The following is a 21,317-nucleotide window of genomic DNA, read 5'->3' on the forward strand; positions in this document are numbered from 1 at the left end:
TAATGGTGGTGGTTGCATAAATCTATGCATTTATTAAAATCCAAATGGAAAAAAAATCAATTTTGCTTTATAATAATTTTGAAAATAAAAAATATATTTAAATCAACTAAATGGTTTAGTTGAACAAGGAATTGATTATATAAAACAAGCTCCATTATTAGAATATAAGATTTTATAGTCATGAAAAATTATACCATAGATGTGTGTTGAAAGACAGTAAAAGTTATTCACAATATTTTAAGATTTTAAGAAACTCATCAAATAATATTTTTACTATTATTCCTTTCTTTGTAAAATTATAAGGCAAATGTATGATACATAAACAAAAGGGCTGGAAAAAATAAATCAAGATTTTATTTTATTTTTCTTCATGTAGTCTGTTTCAAACTTATTTCTCTTATTTGTATTTTTGGATTTTTAAATGATGAAAAGGTATTAACTTTTGTAATTTAAAATATAATTTTAATACTGTAAATTGTTAATCAAGGATTCTAACATCTTCTACCAAGTGCAACATTACCTTCCCACTCTATTCCCCAATCTAATTAATTTCCACTAAAAATTCACCTCATCCAGCACTCCCACTAGTGGGTATATATCTGAAGGAAATGAAATCACTGTCCTGAAGAGATACCTGCACTCCTATGTTTACTGCAGAGCTATTAGCAATAACTAAGATATGGAAACAGACTAAATATCTGTTTGCAGATGAATGGATAAAGAAAATGTGGTATATATACACAATGGAATACCATTCAGCTTTTAAAAAAGAAGGAAATCCTCAGCATGGCGCTGTTTATGGTAGAGCTTAGCTTTCAGACCAATCATCTTTTAATACAAATGAAAAAGACTATCAAGATGCATGAAAAGAGAAACACCAAACAAAAGAATGATGAAAAGACTCCACAAGGAGCAGTACCTGCGTATCTACTGGACAGAGAGGGACAGTCCCGAGCTAAAGTCCTTTCCAATATGATTAAACAAAAACGAAAAGAGAAAGCGGGAAAATGGGAAGTTCCTTTACCCGAAGTTCGTGCCCAGGGAGAAACAGAAGTATTAAAAGTGATTCGAACAGGTTAAGAGAAAGAAGCATGGAAGAGTATGGTCACTAAAGTCTGCCTTGTTGGAGACGGCTTTACTCGAAAACCACCTAAATATGAAAGATTCATTAGACCAATGGGCTTACGTTTCAAAAAGGCCCATGTAACACATCCTGAATTGAAAGCCACCTTTTGCCTGCCAGTACTTGGTGTAAAAAAGAAGCCTTCATCCCCACTATATACAACTTTGGGTGTTATTACCGAAGGCACTGTAATTGAGGTGAACGTGAGTGAGTTGGGCCTTGTGACACAAGGAGGCAAAGTTATTTGGGGCAAATAGGCCCAGGTTACCAACAACCCTGGAAATGATGGATGCATAAATGCAGTCCTGCTGGTTTGACAGCAGTTTCAGAGAAGTAATTCCTTACAATTACTTAAGACTACACACCGATCAGGAAGACCACCATTACTGTGGTGGTTCTGAATACTACCAAACAGCCTTAGGTATCTGCAGTCATCAAGAGAAGTATTTATTCTATTGTGAAAAACATTAAAATAGACATTTATTAAAAAAAAAAAAGAAGGAAATCCTGCCATTTGTGACAGGATGGATGAACTCTGAGGGCATTATGCTCAGTGAACGAAGACAAAAAAAGACAAATACTGGTATTCATTGTCAAGTCAAATATGGAATCTATCACTTATATGTGGAATCTAAAGAAGCCCAACTCATAGAAACAGGGTAGACTAGTGGTTACCAGGGGCTGAGAGTGGGAGAAATGGGGAGACTTTGGTCAAACTACAAACTTCCAGTTTATAAGATGAATACATTCTGCAAATCTAATGTACTGCGTGGTGACTATAGTAAACTATGTATTGCATACCTGTAAGTCGCTAAGAGGAAATATCGTAAATGTTTTCTCTCACACACAAGAAGGTAACTATGTGAGGTAATGAAGATGTGTTAAATAATCTGTGGTAACCATTTCACAATATATATGTTTATCAAATCATCACATTGTATACCTTAAACTTACCCAAAGTTATATGTCAATCATACTTCAATAAAGCTGAAAAAATACTTTCTGATTGTCAAAATGGAAGATAAATAAAAAACACAATTTGATTTCTATGTTTTCTAAATTGCCCTGGATTATATTTACTGCTCTACCAAATACCTTGCTTCTATGCCCCAACATATGATTCGGATTCTCCCCTACTCAAAATGTTCTTCATCTCATTTGTCAAAATTTAGGTACGTCCACCTTTTTCTGTTAACACTCTTACCTTATTCAAACTGGAAAGCAAAACATTTCTGTTTAACTTTTTGTTCAAATTCTGTTGTCAGGGATGTAGCCTCTTTGTAGTTGAAAATAATTTGTATTTTAAAGGTATTTGTTAGGGATTATCAATGAAATAAGCTAACTGGGGTAAGGATGCACATCTCTGGATTCAGATGAAACTACCCAAAGTTGCAGCTAAAAATGTCTAGAAGGAGGATGCAGAAGTACCTCTCCCTTTCTCCAATGACAGGGAAAAGGATTAATTGCACAGCAAAACTAAGAGTACTTTAGTAATTCCTGAAACAGAGAGATATTCAGTCTTTTTCTGAAGGGGAAATGGAAGAGCAGCTTTTAGAGCAGAAAAATAGACATCAATGCTTTATAGGATAATGAAATTTCCATAAGGTAGCAAAAGATTGTTATGCAAGTCCTTAACCAAGAGTATCCATTACATACCAAGAACTAGTCTAGATATTAAGGATATTTCCATGAAAAAAAAAAAGCCTGTCTTTGTAGTGCTTACATTCTAATTATGTCAGATTAGGGTTAGAATAATCTGTTAGGCTTTGGTGAGAATATAGAGAAATACAATATTTTAAAAGTTAGGTGTGCATAAAAATTTCTAACACCCATCTCATTTAGCCCAGCAATCTACTTCAGTGACTCTACCCTACATATCAATTTATATAAGAGTCTAAGGGTATGTTATAGATAGAATTCTAAGATAACCGAGATTCCCACTCTTGGTGTACATGCCTTCTATCACTTTCTCTTGAGTGTGGGCATGATCTGTGAATATAATGGGAATCAGTCTTGTGATTGTTATTACAGTTGACCCTTGAACAACACAGGCTTGAACAATGCTAGTACACTTATATGTGAATTGTTTTCAATAAACATAGTATGGTACTGTAATCATCCCTATGATTTTAACATTTTCTTCTCTCTAGCTTACTTCACTGTCAGAATACAATATATGATACATATACAAAATACGTGTTAATTGACTATGTTATTGGTAAGGCTTCTGGTCAACAGTAGGCTATTAGTAGTTAAGTCTCAGGGGAGTCAAAGGTTATATGTGGATTTTCAACTGCATGGCCGTTCAGTGCCCCTAACTCCTGCATTTTTTAAGGGTCACTGTAATCAGTTGACTTTGGAGTTAGTAGGAAAAAAAAAAGATTATTCTGACTGGTCTGACCTAATTAGGTGAGCCTTATAAAGAGACTGAGCCTTTCCCAACATCAGATTCAAAGTGCGAAAGGGCCCATGGAGGGTACCATATGGCAATGAACTGAGAGTGGCTTCTAGGAGCTAAGGGTGGTCCCTTAGCCAACAGCCAGCAAGAAAACAAGAATCTCAGTCATATAGCCTTAAGAAAAATCATGCTGGCATCAACTGGAAGAAGCTTAGAAGCAGATCCCTCCTTAATCAAGTTTCCATGGAAATTGTAAGATAACAAATTTGCCTGCTCAGTTTGTTACAATGTATTATTCAGCAATAGAAAAATAATAGAAGGTATTTGCATGAGAATGTTGATGACAACATTATTTGTATCAGCCAAAGAAACAATCTAAAATCCAAAACAATTACTTGTTGAATAAATGAGGGTATATTTGGATTATGGAATGTCATGATACCATTAAAAAAGTAAGTTCCCAATGTACTAATATGAAAGTATTAGTATATGAATAAGTATATGAATAAGAATACATATTTCAATAGTATATGAAAAAGAGCCATTTTCAGAATACATTGACCACAAACCATTTCTCATAATAAAAAAGCATAAATATTTAAAAATATCCAAACATATATATTTGAATGTGCATAGAAAAAATCTGGAAGAAAACATATCAATCTTTTTACAGTAGTTACCCCTTGAAAGTGGGACTGGTTAAGTCCATGGGATAAGAAAGGTTTTAACTCATTAGTCTCTATACCTATGTATTATTTGAACTTTGATTCAAGGGACATATAGTATTTTGTGTTAAAAACTAATAATTTGTGATAGTAATAGGAAAAGCTATTTTTTTCTTTTACCCAGATATATTCCTTTATCTTTTTTTGAAAGATTTTATTTATTTACTTATTTGAGAGAGTGAGTGAGCACAAGCAGGGGGAGCAGCAGAGAGAGGGAGAAGCAGGCTCCTCGCTGAGCAGGGAGCCCGATGCGGGGCTCGATCCCAGGACCCTGGGATCATGACCTGAGCTGAAGGCAGATGTTTAACCGACTGAACCACCCGGGCTTCTAATTTTTAATTAAATTGCTTTTTAAGAAAAGCTCACTATAAAAGTATTATATTTTCAGCCATTTAATGTTTCCAGAGACTCACCATTTTGGTTGAGAAGATTTACTTTTTATATATAATGAATCTTTAAAGTCTATGCTTGAGGCTTCAAATAAAGTACCATTATTTTCAGTTTTAAGGAAATCAGTAACTGTAACACACTAATATCACTAATATCATTCGGTAGCAGCAAACCAAACCACAAGGGCAGTTTTTGAAGAGTGGCACGAATTTATTTGCAGCTAAAACTGGGGAGCTTGACCTCTACTATGCAAAATGTCTGAAACCCTCCACCAAAAGTACGATGGCAACAAACAGTCAAGAGGCCAACAACCAGGATAATTCCTCCACTTGGGAGGGAGAGCATGCTATGCTGGCACTTAGCATACTGTGCAGTAAGACTAGGCTCTTACTGTACACCATGGGGTGAGTGCAATAAAGGCAATTTGTCTAAATGGGCGCCATAAGTGAACAAAGTACAAACAGTACAGAGATGCCAGTTTGAAAGGGGACAGGAAGTTTTACGTTATACATAGTGATCAAGGCTAAAACTAAACCAAAGTTGATAACTAAGCCATAGGCAGGCTAGGCCCATAGAGTACCTTTGTGCAAATTATTAAAAGGCTCCTATTCCTCCAGGCAATAGAGCCCCATGCCAGACTCCATTTCCCCCCTCATCCTGGTGTTTGAATTCAGTTAACAAGCTATACAACTCAACAGGCAGTAGTAGGGGCGCCTGGCTGGCTCACTCGGTAGAGCGCATGACTCTTGATCTCAGGGTTGTGAGTTCAAGCCCCATGTTGTGTAGAGATTACTTAAAAATTAAAAAAAAAATTAAAAAAACAGGCATTAGTAGAGAGTCAGCTTCAGGGAATCAAGGAGGAGCTGGAATATGAGAACTGGTATATGAAATTTAGTTTCAAGGTAGAATCTAATTGGGTTACCTACTTCTGATATGACATAGTGCTAAGCCAGCCTAAAGCAAGGTGGGTGTCAGACATGAGTAGTTCTTCTTTTCAAGGCCAAGTATACCTGAGACCTTACATAAGTCCAGGTTGACACATCAAATTAGCCATCACAAACCCAGATAATAACCATGAGGTAATAGCTCTGTTATATTTGTAGAGAAATGATTATTAAAATGGACCAAATGAACTTACACTGAAACTAAGAATATAGAGATACCTAAAATTTTATAAAAATAAACATGAACATCCTGGAAAGCAAAAAAATTCAGTGTGACCAAGTTTGATCCCATTTTATTTTAGCGACACTGCTATGTTCCTAAAATAAAATGTTTTACTACACTAATGTTGATGTTATGTGTCTGTTGGTCAATGATGAGAAGATGATGAATTAAATAAAGTTTATCCATTAATCAGGCATCACAATGGCATATCCTTCAAGGCATACCAGTGTCACATTTGTTTTCTCAAATTTGCACACAGTCCATGTCACTTCAAATCATTTTTCATCAAACCATATTGATTAATCAATCATTTAATCAAGTACCTTCTATGTGCCCAGAATCATGCTAGATGTTGTGGGGAATCATAGGAGTAGAAAAAGGGAATCCTATTACTGGGGCAAGTATATATTAAAATGCTAAAGTCTGGGATATCAAACCGAAACAATAAGATCCTATTTGTGTGATACACAATAAATGCAAAAAAAAAAAAAAAAGAGCAAAGAAGGAAGAATTCATCAGAAAATGCTTCACAACAGAGGAGATAGATGGGACTTGAATTGAGCCTTAAAGAATAGGTTGGATAAGCTTTTCTGTGCTATAAGCCTTTCTGAGAGCACAAAAATTGCATAGAAAAGTCTATTTTTCCCATTTAAACTGAACATCAAAGCAGGACTTCTAGAGAACACTAATGCGTTTCCAGCCCTCAGATACTTCACTGGGGAAAGGGGAGAAGGGGGCAAGGTCTCAGCTATCAGCGTAGAAGGCTTGCTTATGCTTTATTGAGGGAGACAATCCTAACCTCTACTTTGCTTGGCCATTCAGATTTTAGATCAGTGCTGCTTCATTATGGCTGGATATTTTAAGTAATTAGAGCATTTGGATTCTCCATTTTCTTTTGACCAAGTCTTTTCTGCCATTTCTAAGGTTAGATAGTTCCTTTAATGAAAGCCTTTAGAAGGGTTTGGAAATCTGAAATGCATTCTCTTCTGTCTGTAATAAAAGCTCTTATTCATTGTTTTCTTAAAGAGGAAAATAAGACACAGTTTGCAAAAGCTGATCAGGGTATTTCATTCTTGCAATAATTAGCCATCCTAATTCTCATATTTTATTAGTCTGCAGTAGGAGGCATGCTCCCTAATTACCACAGGGCATTTATGCTTGATTATTGAGCAGTTGTATAACTAAAGAGATATGCATGTGCTGAAGATACAAATCATTTATTAAAATGACTACAAAGGACAATGATAAATTTCTGACTTCTTATGTTCCCCGACTTCTTCAGCCATGGGTTTCCATATTCAGTTCTTTAGCTCTGATTTTAAATGCCATGGAAATATATACAGTAACTAGCATCTTTCAAGGGCTCATTATTTAGTCATAGAATCAGGGAATATCATCGCTGGAATTCATATTGGAGATCATCCCTCATTTTACAGAAAGAAAATAGCCAAAGGGGAAAGAACTAGCCAATGACAGAGTCAGAAATGGAATTCATATCTTCTGATATGAGTTAATCTAGAGTTTGTTTGTTTTTCAAAAAGGTTAAATTGAGAAGAGTCAAAGTGTTGGCAGCCTAGGAACCACCACCATAGTTCTAGGCATCATGACTGGAGGTACACTTTTCAAAACTCTGAAAGCCTTGATGTCAACTTAAGGTTGACCTTCTACCAGTACTATGACATCATGGAATAGTTCTTGGGATAGGTACAAAGCCAAGCCCTATAGTAGGGTCCATAGGAAATACCTAAATATTTACCAGCAGCTATAGGTTATTCTAAAATATGCTGTAATGCCTTCCCACCTCAGGCCTTCATTCACACCTGCTTACACTCCACAACTCTTTTCCTGACCCACGTGATCACTGATTAATTTGGGGGATATACCATATAAATATTAAGGAAGAAATCCCAGCAAGGGACTTCTAGTAACTGAAAGAAGATTAGCATAGGTGATAGGCCCAGAAAAACTTTAAAGTATTAACCAAAAAGCCATACTGAGAAAGACCCAGTAATGGAAGACCAAAACTCATGCTTTTTTTCAAAATCCAGTATCGAGCAGTACTCTGTAACAAGTGCTCAATAAATATTTTTTAGAATGAATACTCTACTGAGCAATGTATAAAGGGATGTCGTACTGGAATGTGCACTAAATTTCAGAATTATGACGACTCTAGTGGGAAAGGGTTTGTCAGGATTGGGGAATGAAGGTAAAGTGGTAAGGAAAGCACACAGATAAACAGACCAGTTATCAGATGAAATAAAGAGAACTGAGGACTTCTCTGGGATGGCGTTTAGAATCAACAAATAAACTAGGAAAACATAACAACAATTACTAGTAATGGATTGAAATAGGCAATGGTACACAATCCCAGGATATAGTAATCTGAACTTCAAAGTAAAGCATGATCCCTAAGGATTATATTTAAAAATAATCACGATTGTAAATGTATGATGCATTAGCTCCTATCATGATTTTAGCACCTACAAGGTATAAACTTTGTTTGCCCTTCATACTCACCCATGATGTGTGAGGTTTAATAAGCAGCTCAATCAGAGCAATGAAACCTCATTATCTACCTCTCTCTCCTCTAAGGGATCCTTCTGGAGTGAACGGAGATTCATGGAAAGTGTAGGAAATTTTTCATCATTCACTCAGATGAAGGACTAACTACCCTGACTCCTGGATACAACTTTCCTAAAGGTCAAAAGTAACAGTGGCATCAGGACACGGGGCGGGGGGGGGGGGGGGAGCTATGACTTTCCAATATAATATCTCAACAACACAGAGGAAAAAATTAGGTAAAAAATATACGCAAATTTCACAAATTGCAAAATAAGGGACATGGTACTATTGGTTCTGTGACTGCTGTAAAATTTTACATTAAGATAGAAAATACAATATCAGAAGAGAACTATCTCATGGAACGATCTATCCTTATTATATCTAAATTATCTTTTTTCTTCCTACCATTTTCTAAAAGGGACAGAAATTGCCTGAGAAACTGCATCCACGCAAGGCTTTGGGAAGGTTTGTAGAGGGCAAATAAAGTTCATAATGCAAACTATGATAAGCCATGAAATCTGACCTTTCACTTTGGTTGATAAGATTTTTTTTTATCCTGCCTCCCAATACATAGGATTCTGTACCACAATTAGAGGCCCTAAGAGGTGGCCAAAGGATCCTAAATCAAACCCTCTCCAAATCTTCATGGCCCGATTCTCATTTATTTACTCAATAAAATGTTATCGAACACCTATCATTTGTCAGTCACTATGACAGATTTTGACAATTACAATAAATCTGTATAGTACTTTAGAGCTATTAGTAACAAGATCAATAAAGAAGGGGCAGCAGCTACCCTGAGAAAGCTCTTTCCATGGCTCTATCAAGAAGGGCAAGGGTGCCTAATTGCAAACACACTTCAAGTCTGCTTGCTTACACCTGCTCATATCCAATTAGCCAAATTGGTTATAACAGTTCACCTGGCCAAGCCCAACAATATTGGAGAAAGGAAATACACTCCTCCAGTGGGAGAGGAGTAGGTAGTAAATATTTGCTGAACAGTCATCTGATCTTCTGCATAGGGCCCTGCATCAGAGTATGAGTATGGAGGCTTCTTTATCTAGGGCGGTTGAGGACAAGCTCTCCAAGGAGGTAATATTTGAGTTGGAACCCCAGCGTTGAGAAGAGGAGCAGCCATGGAATTATTTGGAGGAAGAGCACTTCAAACAGAAAAAAACCCAACAAATTCAAGTCTTCTGAAAAAGAAAAGAGCGGTATGCATGTGTTCAAAAACAAAAACGTTAGGGGCGCCTGGGTGGCACAGTCGGTTAAATGTCTGACTCTTGGTTTTGGCTCAGGTCATGATCTTAGGGTCATAAGATTGGCCCCACATAGGGCTCTGCACTCAGCAGGGAGTCTGCTTGAGATTCTCTCTCTTCCTCTCCCTCTGCCCCTCCCCTTGCTCATGCAGACTCTCTGTCTCTCTCTAAAATAAATCTCAAAAAAATAAAATAAAAAAGCCCCAAAACGTTAGAAGAATGGCTAGCAGGTAGTGAATGGGAGGGGGGGATAGAGAGAGATGAGTCAGAGAAGTAAACAAATCATGTAAATCTTATAAGATTTCTATAAGGGGCTTGGATTTTATTATAAGTGGTTTGGGTAGCCATCAGAGATTTGTTTGCTTTTTATTAAAAAACCTAAAAATATATACAACAAAGAATGGCATAATAAACCCCATACAACCATCACCCAAATTCATTAATTATCAATATTTTATATTTGCTTCATCTGTCTTTTCTTTGCTTACGTATTTTAAGCAAATCTCCCAGACTTCATGTCATTTCACCTCTATATACATCATTCAGTATGCATCTCTGAAAAGTATGGATATTTTCTTACATAGCTACAATGCCATTATCATACCTAACAGTGGTTACAATTAAGTCTTTTGTGTCATATAATAGTCTACAATCAAATTTATCCAATTATGTCACAAACATCTTTCACCATTGGTTTATTCAAAGTAGGATCCGCACAAGTTCTGCACATTATGTTTGTTGTTATTCTTTTTTCATGCTAAAGCAAAAACCCCCTCCTTTTCTTCATGTCATTGAGTTGTAAAACAATGTAAGTCCATTTTAATGGACAATGTTCCGATATAGTGGATTCACTTCCTTGTGAATTTCTTTAAATGGAAGCTAGTCCTTAATCAGATTCAAGTTCAACTTTTAAATATATACATATATTTATATATATGAGAAGACACTCAATTTCTGGTTGTAATTTTTAGTGATTGATCAGAAGAGTCATGCAATGGCCGCCTGATCCCTCCATTGCAAAGTCCCCCATAAATCCTTCCCTCACTTCTTTTATCCTTTAAAGATCATTGCCTAAATCAATTTTCTCATTAAGTGTTACACAATATCGATTTTCTAATCCTGCATTCTTTCCCCATGTATCAGGTGAGATTAACTAGAAAAGGAAAAATTTCACTCATCTACAGTTATTTTAGTACCCTAGAATATAGTCAGCAGAAGGTTTTAAGTCATATGATGTGATTTACTCTTTAGAAAGATGCACTGTGGGCGGGAGAAGGGTAGGTATAAAGGCAGGAAAACTAGCTAGAGAGCTGGAGCAAGGTTCAAGAGATAGTGGTATCCTGGAGTAATATTTTAGCATTGGAAATGGTGAGAAGTAATCATAAATAGGATATGTTTTGGAAGTAAATCCAAGAGGACTTACTGAAGGACTGGATGTGCACTATGAAGGAAAGAAAAAAATCAGGAATATCTCCTAGGGTTTTAGCTTAAGAAAGAGGGTATCCTTTACTAAAATGAGAAATGTTTGAGGAGAAGGGATTTGAAAGAGTGTAAGGTGGAGAAAACTCAACTGTTCTGTTTGATCATATCCAGTTTGTTATATTCATTAGATACCTAAGTGGAGAGCATGAGTAAGCAATGATATCCAAAGTTTATTTTTTTTAAAGATTTTATTTATTTATTCATATGAGAGAGGGGGGGGGCAGAGGGAGAAGCAGGCTCCCAAGGAGCAGGGAGCCCGATGCGGGACTCGATCCCAGGACCCTGGGATCATGACCTGAGCCGAAGGCAGACGCTTAACCATCTGAGCCACCCAGGTGCCCTGATATCCAAAGTTTAGATCAGGGGCACCTGGGTGGCTCAGTCGGTTAAGTGCCCGACTCCTGATTTCGGCTCAGGTCATGATCTCATGGGTGGTGAGATCAAGCCCCACGTTGGGCTCTGCACTCAGTGGGAATCTGCTTGAAGATTCTCGCCCTCTACCTTTCCCACAACTTGCATGCACTCTCTCTCTCTCTCTTTCTCTCTCTCTCTCAAATAAGAAATCTTTTTAAAAAAATCTTTTATTTTAGTATCATAGACATCCAGTATCCTACACATCCAGTAAAGTGTACATATTAAAAGTTCTCAACAAATTTTCAAGCATTCCTATATAACCAACACCAAGATCAAGAAACAGCATGGGGCACATGGGTGGCTCGGTCAGTTAAGCATCTGCCTTAGGCTCAGGTCATGATCTCAGGGTCCTGGGACTGAGCCCTGCATGGGACTCTCTGCTGAGAGGGGAGTCTGCTTCTCCTTCTCCCTCTGCCCCTCCCCGCATTTGTGCTCTCTCCCTCAAATAAATAAAATCTTTAAAAAAAAGAAACAGAGCATGACTAGCGTCCAGAAGTATCCCATGTGCCCCCACACCCTGTCTTCTCATTCCGAAAGGGTAATCACTATCTTGATATCTAAACAGCGTATATTGGCTCATATATGTTTTTGCACTTTATATTAATAAAATCATAGAGAATATATTTTGTGTCTTTTCATTTGCTCAACGTGTTTGTGAGCTCCATATATATTTTCAATCTTTTTTATTGCTATATAGTATTACATCGGTGAACTTTCCACATTTATTCCCTCTACTGGGCATGAGCATTTGCGTAATTTGCATTCATTTGCTACTTTAGTCTGCTACGAATACTTTACTACCCGTTTCCTTTTGAACTTATATATGACTTTCTTTTGGGTATTTACCTAGGATTGGAATTGCTGAGTGATAGGGTATGAATTTATCATTTTATTAGATACTATCAAACAGTTTTTCAAGGTGTTTAAACCAATTAACACCCATGCTAGTACGGTTTGAAAATACCAGCAGTCTATATCCTCACTAACCATTCTCCTTTTTGTTTTTGTTTGTTTTAGACATCCTGATGGTTATATGGTATTTTATTGTTTCAATTTGCATTCCCTAATGACTAATGAAGTTGAGCAACTTTTCTACCTTTTTCGGCCATTGGATAGTCTCTTTTGTGAAGCGTCTGTTTAAATTGTTTGCCTATTTTTCTTCTTTTTTAAATAGACTATTTATCTGAGAGAGAGCACGTGACAGAGAGGAGGGGCAGAGGAAGAGAAAGAAGCAGACTCCCCACTGAGCAGGGAGCCAGACGTGGGGCTTGATCCCAGGACCCCGGGACCATGACCCGAGCCGAAGGCAGACGCTCAACTGACTGAGCCACCCAGGCACCCCTTTCTTTTTTGTTACCAATCATTTTATTGATCTGTGAGAATTCTTTATTCTCAATGCTAGTCATTTGTTAGTTATGTGTCTCACAAATATCATGTCCCACTTTATAAATTACCTCTTAACTCTCTTAATGGAATCTTTGATGAAAACAAGTTTTAAATCACAATATGGTATAACTTGTCATTTTTTTTCTTTTATGGTTAGCTCTTTTAAGAACTCTTTGCCTTCTCCAAGGTAATAAAGATGTTTTCCATGTTTTCCTCTAAAAACTTTTATCAATTTACCTTTCATATACAATACATCTAAAAGTGATCTTTGTATATGATGTGAAGTAAGAGTCAAGATACAATTTTCCTCACTTGGATATCTTATTGAGCCAGCACCATTTTAAAAAGTATCCATTCCCTAATGTACTATGGTGTCATTTTGTCATGAAACAGGTGACTGTGTATATGGCAGTATATGTTTTTTTTTTTACTACATCCTGTTCCATTAAACAGTTTGTCTATTTTTACACCTGTTTTAATCACTAGTTTTATAATAGGTCTCAATACCCAGTAGTGTAATTCTCCAGCTTTATTCTTTTTTAATTATGATTGTCATGGCTATTCCTTTGAGATGTAAATTTGAGTCATTGGCTTTTAAGTGGTATTTTAAGTTCTGTGATTACTTGCAATGCCCAAGGAGAGAGAATAGAAAGAGAAGAGAAAGTGGCCCAGGATATAACTTAACCATTTTAACAGTTACAAGTCATATAAGAGAGGGGCGCCGGGTGGCTCAGCTGGTTAAGGATCCAACTCTTGATTTTAACCCAGGTCATGATCTCAAGGTTGTGAGATTGAGCCCTGCATCGGACTCTGCACTGGGCATGGAGCCTCCTTAAGATTCTCTCTCTCTCTCTCTCTCTCTCTCTCTCTCTCTCTCCTTCTGCCCCTCCCCGCCCTCTAATAAAAAAATAATTCATATAAGAGAGGGTAATCAAGCTTAGAATATGTAGTCAATGAAATAGGAAGAAACCATGTAAGTGCAGTGTTATAGAAGCCAAGAAAAGAAAATGCTTCAAAAAGGAGGAAATGGCCAATCATGACAAATACATTTGAAAAGTGAAAATAATGACAGAGGACTGGCTGTTGGCTTTGGCAATATGTAGGTCTTTGGTGTCTTTGATAAGAGTTGTTTCAGTAGAATTATGGAGAATAAAAATCCTATTAAAATGACATGAAATGAGAATGGGAAGTGGAATTTATATTACTGACATTAAAATAATATAATATAAACCTAAATAATTAGAAGAGTGGTGCCAGTGCTGAAACATAACAAGAAAGAGTACAGAAAGCTTAGGAACCCAGGTATATATGCCTCTGTGTGTGTGTGTGTGTGTGTGTGTGTGTGTGTGTGTGTGTATTTTTTACAGTTAGCGAATACTGATGGCATTTCAAATCTCATCGGGGGAAAAAAGAAATATCAGTATGTGGATTTGGTTATTTAGAAAAAATATGTCTTACATTATATACCAGTTGGATTAAAGTAACAGTTCTCAATGTGTGATCTGAGGACCACTGGAGGTTACTGAGAACCTGGCAGAGAGTCCACAAGATTAAAAACAATTTTCATAAAAATACTAAGGGATAACTTGTCATTTTCACGCTTATTCTCTTATGTGTATATCATGGAGTGTTTCAGAGGCTACCTAATGTGTCTTTTATGAAGCCAGATATTGTAAAGATTTGCAAAGGTATAAAATAACAATAGTCTTCTCACTAAATTTATTTTTGTTTTGAAAAAGACAGTTATTTTCACTTAAAAAGGTGTATATTAGTATGTAACAGATTTAATATTTTTAAATAAATAAGTTTAAATTTCTTAGTTTTAATCTCTAATATGCCCAACATTGATATATATAATCTACATGAACAAAAGCTTTTAGAGTTCCTCGATAATTTTTAAGAGGGTAAAGAAGTCCTGAGATAAAAACGATTTGCGAATCAGTGAATTAAAAATAAAAATTTACAAAAAATTAAAACATAAAAGTACTAGGAGAAAACATATAATGATGAGATATGAAAGAGCTTTTAAAAAAAAACAGCGATATAAAACAACAAACTTTGATCATTTACAACATGCTAAGTTTTTTACATACTTTCTCATGAAATATCCTGACAACCTCATGACACATGATCATTATTTCCATTATATCTGCCAACTGGCCTGGCACTCTGGCACTCAGCTACCACAAAGGGTTAATTCAACCTGTCTCTTTACCCCAGCTCAATTTCTAACTAAGGCAATTATTGTTTGGTAATGTAAAGTTTTAATATTATATATAGACCAAGTGTGTTTCATTCTTATGGGTGGGATACCTTCCTAAAAAGGCTGACCAGAACACTGTTGGCTTGTTTATGCTTTTTTTAGGGAAAGAGCTGCATTTTGCGCCATCGAGGGGCGGTGGACCCCTCCCGAAGGAACGCAGCTCTGTTCACAGTGTCCTTATCAGTGGCCACTACTTGCAGAGTAAGCGCAGTGGCTGGGGGCAGGGGGGTCTGGTACTGCAAGGCACCCTCTCCGAACAGTAGAGAAGACTTTCTCACGGAGGGTTGTCCCTGCCAACATCCCGCCAAAGGCCAGAAAAAGCGTTCAGAAAGGCGGGGTTGGGAGGGGGGGGGGTCTGTGCTCTGCGCAAGCGCAGTGGGAGAAAAAGGCACCCGCCCCGGGAAGGGGACAGACAGATCTACCTCCTTACAGACTAAAACCCACTCCTTGGACACTCTAGCCACCGCGGTGACTCGAAAGGGGTTGCTGGAATGGAACCCAGACTTCTGTCAGCCTACACAAGGCCAGAGACAACACGCTCACCCGTCGAGGCAGCTGGCAGCATCCACGGCAGCGTTGCGGCACTCGGCACTCGTCTCCATCTGGAGGGCTGCCCAAGACACACACCAAGAGGTGAGGCGGAATGCCCACTTGCAGAGGATGCTGGTCCCGCTGACTCTGTGAGCCAAGGGTGGGAGGGTGACAGGGGGCGGGAGTCTGTGCCCTGCCCCCCCGTCCCCCCGCCCCCCCACACACACACACAGCCAATGTGTGGGGAGGGTGAGGCCTGGGGTTGTAGGCAGAGGGTCCTATAGGCCATTGAATGTCTATCCCTTGTCTGACATTGGAGTAAAAAGGCAGAATCAGGCCAACTATTCCTTAATCTCCAATTTTATTTATTTTTAAAGTTATTTTTAATTTATTTTTAGTTTTTTTTTAATTTGTTTGATATTAAAAAAATTTTTTTAAAGATTTTATTTATTTATTTATTTGAGAAAGCGAGAGCACGAGCAGGGGGAGGGGCAGAGAGAGAGGGAGAAGCAAACTCCTTGCTGTGCGGGAAGCCCCACTCAGGGCTTGATCCCAGGACCCTGAGATCATGACCTGAGCCGAAGTCAGAAGCTTAACCAACTGAGCCACCCAGGAGCCCCTTAAATTTGTTTTTCCCTCTCTGATACACCCAGTGCACAAGAAATCTGAGGGGAAAAAATTCTTTGACAAAATCCACAGAAACCTTTGGTTCGATGGTCACCATGCTGGTTTGAGGCAAACTGCTAAATAGAACGAAGGCCTTTAAGGCCTTTCCATTTACCTTCATTTGCCCTCTCTTGTTTCTTTGATAACCATTTTGAGTCACTACACAGGGACAGCCTGCCCTCATATTACATTCTAAGTACCATAATAAACCCATCATTACCACCAGTGCAGAATTTCACTTAAGTACAAATTCAGTTATTCCTACTACTTCCTTTGATTTAATGAATAGTACAGGCTATATGTAGAGAGCTTATGTAGGTATTCATATAAAGGAACATCTGCTCTATTTTATGCCTAAGGTCATGACAACAAGAACGTGGAATCAGTATAAAAGCCCAAAAGATGCACTCCAAACATACATTTATTCTTTGCTCACCTCTATGTACACAATGACTAACCATCAACTGAAAAATAAAAATTCAGTCAAGCCAGTTATTTCTTATCATATAGACTATCAGACACGTTCTGAAATAAGCCATTTAATTTTTTCTCAATTCGCAGCTTTCATTTACAGCTGAATGCTCCACTATTATACATTATTAGTGTACTAAGTAGATCTAAATAATAAAGAGAAGATTTTATTGGGCCTCTTCAGTGGAAGAAAAATAATCTCATTTAATATTTACAGACTATGGGCTACATTCACATCAAGCATTTGTCATCTAATTACTCGATCCACATACCATTACAGTCTGCTCAAAAAAAGATGAAAAATTAAAAAATGCTTCCCACCTTCTCATCTCTCTATCTTTGCTCGTGGTGTATCCTCTCCAGGAAATTCCCCTTCTCATTTTTGCAGATTGAATCCTACTCTTCCTTCAAGTTCCTATACTTTAAGGTCCCTATACTTTCATACTCCTGCATTTTATTTATCCTTCTTCCTCTGTCTAAAATATATTTACTTCCAAACCATGTCCGAATGTTTACCTACCATGTACGTGTCAAAGGCTCTCTTGCGCCTATGATGTTCACCCTGATTGCATAAGCCAAAAATAGTTTTTTCTCTCTTTTAACTTTCATAACAATTCCTCTGTGCCCTCTCTTCCGGAATGTTTTATTTTTGCCTTGTGTTAAAGTTATTTATATGCATACATTGTCTTCCCCACTAAAAGGCTCCTCGAGGGCAGACATGGCTCTATAGGATTTATTTTGTATGCCTCAGGTGCCTAATGCGGTATCTTACCCTTAGAAACAGCTTATTAAGTATTTGTTCGTTGAAAGAAAAAAAATTCTGCTTTTAAATAACTCATTTTAGGCTTAAAAGCATTTAAAGTATTCTTTATTTCATTCATTCATCCACTCATTCATTCATTCATTCAGCTAATACTTATTAAGTACCTGTTATGTTCTGGACAGTGTTTTAAGAAGACTGAATGTGGCAGTAAGCACAACAAAGTCCTTACTGTCACAGATGTTACATTTTAGTGAGTAGAGACAGAAAATAAACAAGTAAATATAAAATATTCCAGGTTGTAATAAGTAATGTGAAGAAAAATAAACCAGGGTAAAGGGAGAGAAAGAGGATTAGTAAGGTACCATTAAAAATAAGTTGATCAGATATGGTGATTAACGTAACAATAAAAAAATTTAAAGAAAAAAAATAAGTTGATCAGGTAATGAACAACATGGTGATGATAGTAAGCAATCCTGTATTGTGTATTTGAAAGTTACTAGTAAGAGAGTAGATCTTAAAAGTTCTCATCACAAGAAAAAAATCACAACTATGTGTAGTGATAGATGTTAACCAGACTTATTGTGGTGATCATTTCACAATTAAACCGGTATCGCATCACTATGTTGTACACTTGAAACTAATATATTGTTATATGTCAATTATGTCGCAATAAAAAATAAAAATAATATGTATTTCTTATTAACATTCCTTAAAGATATCAAGTGGTGCCTGGGTGGCTCAGTCAGTTAAGCATCCAGCTCTTGATTTCAGCTCAGGTCATGATCTCACCGTTGTGGGACTGAGCCCCATGTGGGGCTCTGTGTTCAGCGCAGTCTGCTTGAGATTCTCTCTCTCCCTTTCCCTCTGCTCCTCCCCCCACTCACACACACTCTCTCCCTCTCTCTCTCAAAATAAATAAACAAAGTCTTTTAAAACAAAGATATCATATCAAAAGTAAAGGTTTGATTTAGAAATAAATAAGCAAGCAGATTTGGACTCATCAATTCCAATAAAGTGAAACTTTGATTGCAAAAGTTTAAGAACTTCATTCAGCAGCACTCAGAAAAACTTAGGAAATATATTCCTGGAATAGGCCCATCCAAAATCCAATTATTAGATTTGAAATATTCTCCTGGAGCTAACCATCTCATTAAAAGAAAAAAACATTTTTTGATAATGGGTACATTAAAAACTCAATATGATGGTCTACAAACTAATTTCACATTATTTTAATGAGTTAGAGCTAAAGAAAGATAGATGAATGCCAATTTAAGTTTTGCTTCTCTGTTAAGGAATACCTTTCCTTGAATGAATTCAAAGGACTACATGTACCTTTCAAAATGTAAGAATTCTAGAATTTGGATTCATGCCCAGGAGCAGGGTTCACCTCTAGTGCTTTAATTTATGGGGACCATGTTTACAGTTTTATGAACAAACATTTTGTCAGGAAAAAAAAATATTGGGGGAAGAGAGGAAGATTCTGCTTTCATGATAATACTTCATCTGTAAATTATTACATTTACGTTAGGAATTATAAAGCCAATGCAATTAAAACATGAGCCTTAATGCTCTGTATATGTGAATGGCACAGGCCACTTAACAAACATGACTGAATTGGCGACTCTTATAACAGAGACCTTAATTTAAATCAGTACGTGTTTTGGGTGTTTTTGTCTAATCTCTGCTAAATCCTGCTTTCATCCTGATTTAATGCTTTAACCAACAGCTTTTAAACTATTATACTTGACATTTAAAGCTTTTTATAATCTGATGCCATTTTCACTCCCCAACTTTAATTTTTTCTACCCCTCAGCATCCATTATTTTCCCTGACTATTCCACTGACATGCCAGACAATGCCTGGCTCTGTCTTTGTTTAGAGTGTTTACTTCACACAAATTCTACTCATCTTTCAGACTCTAGTTCAAGACCCACCTCCCTTATAAAACTCCTTAATTATACCAGTCTTCACTGATTCCAGTTTTTGAATTCTTATAGCATTTCATATATAGTATATAATTCAGTCTTTAATTATATATCAGCTTGGAATAATGATTTCATGTGTATTCATGCAATGAACATTAATTCATTGATGTTTGAATGTGCCTCTCAAATGACTGGCACTGTGCTAGGCACTCAAGACAGGAAAATGCATAAGATGTGGCCCCTTTCCTTAAGCTCACAGCTTACCAGAGGAGGAAGCAGACACACAAAATGCGAGACATAATATTAAAGTGTTATAAGCAAAGTTCAGTGATATCATAGACAATCAATTAAATTTGCTTTAGGAAAAAGTGTATGGTGTGACAGAAAAGGTTTTATAGGAGATTAAACATGAGCTGGGTTTTGAAGGATAAGTAAGTTTTCTGGGTCGGCAAGGGGGAAAAGGGCATTGTAGGGCCTCTACTTCCAGGAATGTACTACCAGATGAATCCTCCTCACCCCATGAAAAAAAAAAAAAAAGTAAAATACAGTTATTTAGAAAATTGCAAATGGTCCCTATGACAAAGCAGCATTTCCCAAAACATGTTCTATGAGAGAGCTTTTTGCAAGGTGTTAAGAGGTGGTCTTCAAAAATTGGTTCCACGGTCAAATAAATTGGAAAAAAATGGATTGTTAAATAGATCTCTTCATTACAGTATTTTTTCAGAGCTTTTAACATACGATATTGCATGCATTCCTAAGACGGGAATATAGTATGCAGCACTGCCCAAACTTCTACGACCATGACCACGAAACCTTTTTTTCTCAGACCTAATGGAATTAAGGTTCTATAGAAAATTCTCTGGAAAAAAAAATTAGACTATGACATAATTTGCATTGTGAAAGAAGTAAAGGTGGTGAAAGATGTAGTTAGGTACAGAGGTGGGGTCAAATTTTGAAGTACCTTAAATAATTCTCTAAGAATGTTAGATTTGTTTTTTACTATAGGCAATAGAGAAACATTAAATATTTTATAAAAGGGAGTTACATAATCAGACCTATAGAAAGATACATCAGGCAGTAAAATAAAGGTTGGGTGCAAGGGTCTGGAGCCAAGGATGTCAACTGAGATGTTACTGCAATGGGAAATAAGATGAGGGCCTGCACTAGATTAACACTAATGACAGACATGGTGGTATTGTCTCAACTGAATCGTGACTAATTTGAAAGCTAACGATATGTTAAATATTTCAGTTCCTACACTCTTCTCCTCCATCCATGGGATCTAAGCGCAATGCTGAAAGTGTCAGAAGTTGTCTATTGTTTTAAAGGCATGTTCATTAGATATCTTCTGAGAGGTAACTGAGTGTGCCAACTCTGGGCTCCTGAGGAACACAGAAAAGAAATTATTCTAGAATTCAAGACATCTAAGTAGAAACTTCATTTTTTCAGGTGGCTATTCTAAAACTATTGTAGGATCCAGCCTCCAAGCCAGCCCCAATGACACCCACCTCCTAGTATTTCATACTCTTGTATAGTTTCAAATTATACTAGAGTTCATCTGGATGACCAACATAATATACTAGAAGCAGATTTAAATATAGGGAACAAACTGGTGCTTGACAGAGGGGAGGTGGGTGGGGGGCTGGGCTAAATAGATGGAGATTAAAAGGTACAGACTTCCTGTTATAAGATAAATAAATCATGGAGATGAAAAGTACAGCATAGGGAATATACTCAGTATTATCATGTTATATAATGACAGATGGTGACCACACTTACCATGGTGAGCACT

At 37.0% G+C, this 21,317-nt stretch overlaps 2 pseudogenes; both read left to right on the forward strand.

The window, feature by feature from the left end:
* Nucleotides 1–786: 786 nt before the first annotated feature.
* On the forward strand, nucleotides 787–1,544 carry LOC112810193 (ribosome biogenesis protein NSA2 homolog pseudogene; annotated as a pseudogene).
* A 10,454-nt stretch (nucleotides 1,545–11,998) lies between these two features.
* LOC112810194 (dnaJ homolog subfamily B member 6-like) overlaps nucleotides 11,999–21,317 on the forward strand; it is a 41,343-nt pseudogene continuing 32,024 nt past the window's right edge.

Source organism: Callorhinus ursinus, unplaced genomic scaffold, assembly GCF_003265705.2.
Source record: "Callorhinus ursinus isolate GAN/ISIS: 27379988/994484 unplaced genomic scaffold, GSC_fseal_2.0 scaffold65, whole genome shotgun sequence".
NCBI classification, from domain to species: Eukaryota; Metazoa; Chordata; class Mammalia; order Carnivora; family Otariidae; genus Callorhinus; species Callorhinus ursinus.